Source organism: Meleagris gallopavo, chromosome 12, assembly GCF_000146605.3.
Source record: "Meleagris gallopavo isolate NT-WF06-2002-E0010 breed Aviagen turkey brand Nicholas breeding stock chromosome 12, Turkey_5.1, whole genome shotgun sequence".
NCBI classification, from domain to species: domain Eukaryota; kingdom Metazoa; phylum Chordata; class Aves; order Galliformes; family Phasianidae; genus Meleagris; species Meleagris gallopavo.
In genome coordinates, this window is record NC_015022.2 from 5359943 (window position 1) to 5367300 (window position 7358).

The 7358-nt window shown below is 37.3% G+C and overlaps 1 protein-coding gene across 1 annotated transcript in view; it reads right to left on the reverse strand.

The window, feature by feature from the left end:
- TJP1 (tight junction protein 1) overlaps positions 1-7358 on the reverse strand; it is a 31887-nt gene that overhangs the window by 23401 nt on the left and 1128 nt on the right. The gene's annotated exons all lie outside the window — the stretch shown is intronic.

Consider the following 7358-nt stretch of genomic DNA (forward strand, 5'->3'; position numbering starts at 1 on the left):
TTCCTCCAGTTCCCCCTCTATTCACACTCTTCCCAATAAAACAAGAACTCCAGTCTACTCCAAAGCAGCAAATGAAAAGGAGACTGTGGTAAGAGCAGAGTAAGAGCTAATTTCTTTAAGTCCACTCAACAGCATGCATCAATTTTAAAGTAAAATTGACAACATGAAGTAGTCTAAAAAAAAATGTATAGAGATGTGTGGGATATGTCATCAGTTCTAAATAACACCAGGAATGTACGTTACTTCTTACCTGTAGCCTGCTCCAGTAGCAGAGAATAAATCTTAGCAACAAGGAGCAAGGAAACCCAGTTAAGCTGTGCATCTCAGTTCTTGTGCAAGTGAAAATGAGGATCTGTATCAGAATTCAGAATCCTTAAATCCTTGATTCATTTTCTATGGTGTACAAGACACTGCTGTATTCCTACTTATATGTACCAAACTGGAGTTCCTACTCTGAACATTTTCAGGCTATGTGGTTGAGTATGACAGAGCTTTCTGTAACTGAAGAGAGGAGGTCTTTTTAAATCTGAATGAGTGTTTTTGGTAACATCAGCCTCAACTATAATTACTGTATGGATATGTTTAACAACTGAATATCAAAACATGAGAGCACCTGGATATGACAAATTTCAGAATCACAACCGATAAAAATTTAAGTGTTACATATGGGTGGTTCAACAAGCATGGAATTAACTACAACAGGTGCAGATAATTTATGTAAAAGATATTTATGGGTTACAGAAAATAGGTACTACAGAGCTGAGAAAACTTTCAATGCCATGGAGACTAAACTGTAAAAATTACATTCATTTTTATTAAGTAGTTTCCTCATTCATGAAGTACAAGAGAAATAAGACTTATACATACTTGAAAATTTGAGTTTGGTCTTGAAGCTTACATGGATCGGTATAAGTAAACAATACTGAAGAAATAAAGCCAGTCCTGCCCATAACACAGCTAATTGGTGTTGAAATCCTAGATATATCATGGAGTCATAGAATGGTTTAGGTTGCAAGAGACCTCGAAGATCATCAAGTTCCAACGTGACTGCCCTGAGCAGCGAGCCTTTCCACCAGATATGCTTATCCGACTTGAAAAGTTTTTAGAAAAATAAGTACAGAGGATAAGGAGAAAGAGGATTTAAACTCTTGTCCAGGTCACCATAGCACTGAACCCACACTTTTAACTTAGGCATACCTTCCCACATGAAGTTAATGACTGTTTTCCTTATAATTAATCATGCTGTGCTTTCAGGACCACATCCTCACCTGGTTTATTTGTTAAGCCTTTTAAAACCAGCTGAGGATCTAACATTGAGCATTTCATGTAATTGGAGATACTTGCAATGGACAAAGACTCACACAGGTTTTTCTGATCACACCTTTGGACATGTTTGCTTCAGCACATCCAGCAACTAGCAAGTTTAAAAAAACAAAGTTACATATATATCCTGACATATTTCTGAAGACCTGTAAGAATACACCTACTTGATTTATGAGTTAGTTTTTCCAACTTCAAATGCAAAGTAATGTTTAAATAAGATGAGTTAGTTGCAGTATTAAGATTACCTACACAAATACGTGTTCATGGAAAGAATACCAACTTTCTAGATACAGAGATCTGCAATTTAAATAGATTAGTGGCAGCATTGTTTTTGTTTTTTTTAAATTATGTAAATATGTTTATATATCATTTAGATATCTCCAAGGTTAAGTTTTCTTCCCTTCTTTCTCTTAAGTTTTTCCTGAAAAAGACTCCATTCTTTTTCTCTACTGTGAAATTTAGGAGCTCTAGGGCCACTTAATTTAAGAAAAGTTATTTGAATCTTTACGTTGTTCTTTCAGCTACAAGAATGAAGCTGCACTATATAATCTAAACTTATAAGATATTGGAACAGTTCCTCAAGATTCTTCTTTGTGAAATGCAGATGAAAACCAGAAGGCAAAATTGGCTGTCTGCAACACATTTAAACAAACTGGAAGTCATTCTTGAGTACTTCCAGTAGTGACTGAATATATGTGATTAGACATGCACACAATAGCAGTTTTGCCAGGTGTAGAAGGTTGAAACTGTGTAATTATATTGAAAATAAAATTGTACAAAGGAAAAACAACTCAGGAAATTGCAGTTTTTTCACATTTGAAGAAAACTCGCATGTCTAAGTCAAACCAGCCTTTAGGCAACTGCAGACTTCTATAACTGACAGTTACACAGCAAATCACTCACTGACCTTGGCAGTGCTCTATGGGTTACACTATAATACTCAAACTTTCTTAAATTGTATCTCAATCTGTTTGGCACAAGAAGTCTTCCTTCATAACTCAGGGCTTGAAATCTCATTTCTAAAGCAGGGAAACTTGCTTGACAGTGTTATCCAGCTACTCACATCTAATAGAGCTGCACTGTAGACGTGGTCATGAAATGGTTCTCTCTTATCCCTCTCTCTCTTTGGAGATCAAACTACCCAGAGGAGAAGCATCCTTATGTTGATACGCAAGCTCCCACCACTCTTCCCCTCCAGAGAAAGCAAAGCAATAGACTGCAAGCATAAACCTGCACATATTGAAATTATATTGTCTATTTTGATTTGTACCCTATTCCACCAGAACAAATGAACTTCACCAATGCTCGTGTACTTATCTTTCATTATTTTCTCACCTACTTAGCTCTCATGATCCTCTGAATTTCTCTAATCTTCCTAAATATGCCTCTAGCATTCCTTAAACAATTGTAAATAACTAAATGTTCTATATTAAGTTTTCAGAGAGAGAACACACAGAATGTAAGTGAGGGAAATGACATCAATGTCTGCAAATCTATACTTGCTGAGCACTTTTATTAGGCTAATAAACTTGTTTTGTCATGCCCATCTACAATCAGTAGATTGTAGATCTGACAGGGCCCAACTCCCACTGAGCATCATTCACTACTGTAGCACTGATTTGTTGTGACCACAGCTAAAATACAGGATGCATTTAGAGCCAAATGCAGGAAAAAGCTTCCCCCATAAAGCCATTCTTATTTGTCTAAACTAGCAAATCTTCACATGTTGTACAAAGTACAAAAGATGTTCTTATTTCTGGGGAGTTACATTATAAAGCTAATTGTCCAGAAACTGATACTGAGGTAAACAGTACTTGGGTTCCATTTACATTTTCATCAACTCACATTTAGAAATACCTACAATATTTTCTTCTGTATTATTTAACATTTCTACTTCTGATCCCGTGTTACAGCATCAGCAGTTCTGCTGTAGCAATAAACACACCATTTTCATATTCATTATTATCAGTAACCTTAAGCCTTGATTAAATGGAAGCACAATTACATAAATTGGAAAATTTAGTCCATATGTTTATTAAAAATAAACACATTCTGTGCTAAAGGCTGTACTGACTTAAAATGACCATTTTACTCCAATTAAGTTTAACCCACGCCACTATTTTATCTATTATGTGGTCTCTTAGTTTAAGACTGGATGAATTTAAAACCTGCGGCTTGAACTTGAAGAAAAGCACTACTTCCTCACTCTGGCTTCAGGTTTCAAGTGTGTCACAGTTTAAGGAAAAAAGTGAAATTTCAAAATGGTTAACATAAACACCACTATCATCCCAGCAGGGAAGACTATAGCAATCTGGAACACTTCTGGATCCCTTGGGCACTGAGATGAAAAAAGGCATCGAACTGCAGAGTAAGTACACAGACATCTGTCATGAACACTGCACAGCTTTTCCCATCTAGCTGCATCTCAGTTTGTTACATGTAATCTGTACTGGTAGTAATTTACAGATATTTTAATAATAGGAAGACAGTTGAAATTTAGTTATAGCTTGTTTTTTGTCTTGTGACATTCCTGGAAAGCACTGAGGTAGCTACCAAGAAGCTGAAATGATGATAAAAAATAGTTCTGATTGAGAGACTGAAATATATGGTTCTAAGTCCCTGTTAGCACAGACCCATCTAATGACATTCAATAAGATTTCACCCTATCCATGAAACTACTAAGTACTTGATCCTTTTTTGTTCTTTTTTCTTTAATATAGAAGAATGCTCTATTGTCATGAGGCCATGTATAAGAACTGTTTATTTCCCATGTAACAACTGCCTAAATAACCTATGATACAGAAGTACTTAGAGATTAAAACACGTCACATAAAAGTGGCCAGGGAAGGTGAAATACCAGACAAGATCTGTCACGCCACTGATAATTTAACATAGTTTTCTCATGTTATTAAGAATCTGAAAGATTTAGATGGCATACATTTATGGTTTTCCTCAATGTCTATAGTTTTAGAAGGAGGCACAGAAAAACAACGTGCTGAAAACTCTTTTTAGAGCGTTTAAGAGAATTGAATTTCCTACTTTGGAAAGAAAACAGGTTTCTTTAGCTCTCCCTGTGGAACTACCTATTCCTCATCTTAGGGTGATGTTCAGTAGGAAGCTCTCTGCTGGATGACAGCCTGAAACAATACTTCTCCCAATTCCAGCCATACAATTTCTAGAGCAAGTCAGAAGAAAAGCATTTGCAAGAGGGGTGCTTGAATAATCTATCAGTTCAATTTAACAGCTGGATGAAATGGAAAAGAATACTTCAGACAGTTTTTACAGAACTCTAGGGTTATGCAGCTTGCACTTTCAAAACAATTAGAAAAATTACTCGTCACATCTGAGGTAGAGATTTATAAACAACACAGTCAAGGAAATCAGTTCTCAGTTTGAAATCGTTTCTCATTTCAGAACATTGCGTTAATCTGACATCAGGTATTGACTGCTTTAGTGTAATTATATCATCCTCCTGATGCTATACTCAGTACTGTTTTGGTCTGTTTTAGGAGTGAAACAGCTTGTCTTCCTCTAGCAGTACAGGATCAGTCCAGCTAATGGCAGTAGATATGTTAGCAAGAAGATCCATTAAATGCTAATGTACTTCATTTAATGGTCACTCTGTAGTGCAAAGAGAAACATCTGTTACTGACCTCAAAGAGGATCTGGTTAAAGTTTGCCTTGAAATGTTTGTAAGTATAATGATGTGAAACTTAACATGGGTTTGCTCCTCCCCCGCTCCCTTCTTCTTTCCTCCAGAGATCACATTCACAAATTTATTTTCTAAATAACAACAGGCAGTTGGGCAGTGCCTACCAGGAATGGAGAGCACAGGAGATACCAGCCTTCCTTCTTGTCAGCCGTACAATCCTGGCCTCTATCTCTTAAAAAGTTGGCACATTCAAAAGCAGTGGGTCAGTGGTGAAATTTGGTGTTCCTTAAGCATTTGTATTTTAGAAAATATACACATCTTTCTGTGTTGCACAATTCTGTCATCTCTGTCTGCAAGGAGCAATGATACTTGGTACGATCCCTATCAAGTGCAAACAAGATGCAGTCCATGCAGTTCAACGAACTTAGCTTCTCTTCTATCACTACCCATTCACCATCAGATTACCATACAACACATCAAATTCAGTTACCAACAGAGGAAAAAAGATACAGCCTGTGAAGGCAACCCCCTGGAGTCATACATTTCCTGTGTATCTTGGTGCATGGAAGAGCTGATGCAGCTAATTGTGATTGCACTAAACTAAACACAAGCAACCTTTCTCTTTCCCCCATTAATCCCTCACTTTGGAAACTAATGAGCCCCAGTGGCTGGAAGGATATATTGTATACCTGACAGGACTGTGGTACAGTGATCTTATAACAGCTACTGCATAATATGATCAAAAATTCCTAGGATCCATCACTGCATATTAATCCCTATGGCCAAAAAGTAGCCCGACTGTTTAAGCATGATCAATACCTCCAATAGTTCAGACAGTTCCACTGTATCAATATTCACCATTAAAATGCCCAACACTTCATGGGTGCTCATTCCATACAGATGTGCAGCACTTATTAAAAGAGGCTTTGCATGGTCAGAAATTTCTTCTGAAAGAATTCACAACAGTTCTTTGCTTACATACCATATCATGACATGGGGCTGTAGCTGGTATTATCAAGGTAATACTGCTCAGTCTTTCCAAAATCAGCTCACTGTTGGCCAGGAGCAAGAGGGAAGTGGATGTGGAATATCAGTGTGTGACAAGCAGCATGCTGGGTCATCACTGCTGGGGAAAGTGGCTGGCAATGTCCCCTAGCTGCAGTGCCCCAGGGTGAGTAAGGATGACAGCATGGTTCAAATCTCTTTGCTTCTGATGGTGCCAGAACAAGAATTAGCTATAGTATTCTTTAGACCTTTAATCATATCATCAACCTCTGCTTTTCTTTTTTTTTTTCCCCCTCTTTCAAGCATCAAAATGGTAAAATGCATTGGAATACTAGAAAGAAACTTACACACCTTTCTTAAATTGTAATGGTTGTCAGAGAAGAGCACACAGACCTGGCAAGAACCATATAGGCAGAAAGTACGCCAAGGATATAAACTGGTTTGGCAGAGATATATTCCTTGGAGAGTTTATAATAAAAGCAACAATATGAAAACATTAAACAGAGAGGCGTGCGGAAAAACCAAGTACTCTCACAGAGTCTTAGTTACTACAACAAGCTTTTAAAAAGCAGAGTTATATTAACTGCCAAAAATAATTGAGCAGTTTGTCTTGCTGCCTTTCTTACAAAGAATTAATTGGTGAGAAAAACCATTAAGCCTTTAAGTTTGTTTTTTTTTCTTTCTTCTTCCAAGAAGTAACCAGCAAAACAGGGTCAGATTAAGTACGAGCAAGGATTACTCCTCATCCAGAATTATAGTGGAATTCTTGATACGTAAACAAAAGCAGACCATTAAACTTCCTATCTCACTATGGTGACAGGAGCTCTATCACAGCAAGCTAGCCATGCTGGTATCTGCATTGCAGGAAATGCCTTCAAAGCACAGCAGAGACTGGTGACTTGGGTACAAGGACAAAAAATCTTTCCAGTACGCCTACAAAACTCTGCTGACCATCACTGATGTAACAGAAAACTGAGGTGGCTGCCCACTCGCTTGGCGCTGGCTTTGTTGAACACGTGGAGAGGTAACAAACACCTAGGGAAACAGGATCTCAGCGTGGCAAAAGGAACTGAAGTTCACTGAAGTCATTTTAATGGAAATGTAGAATAAAACAAAAATTTAAACTGCTCTCTTCGTCTTGGAGTTTTGCAATGTTTAAAAGCAAACCTTTTTGTAACTTAAATTGACTCTGCCTAATAATTTCATGTTTTTCTTCTCTGGCACTACTTTTCACAACAAATTCAGATCTGGAAGATTCCCGTAGAAAAACATTGGCATATGAACCAACTGACACTAACACAGGAATAGAGACATTTCTAAATACATTGTTATTTTCACACCGATCACAGGTGGCTTTGCATAAATTCTGTGACCAAAA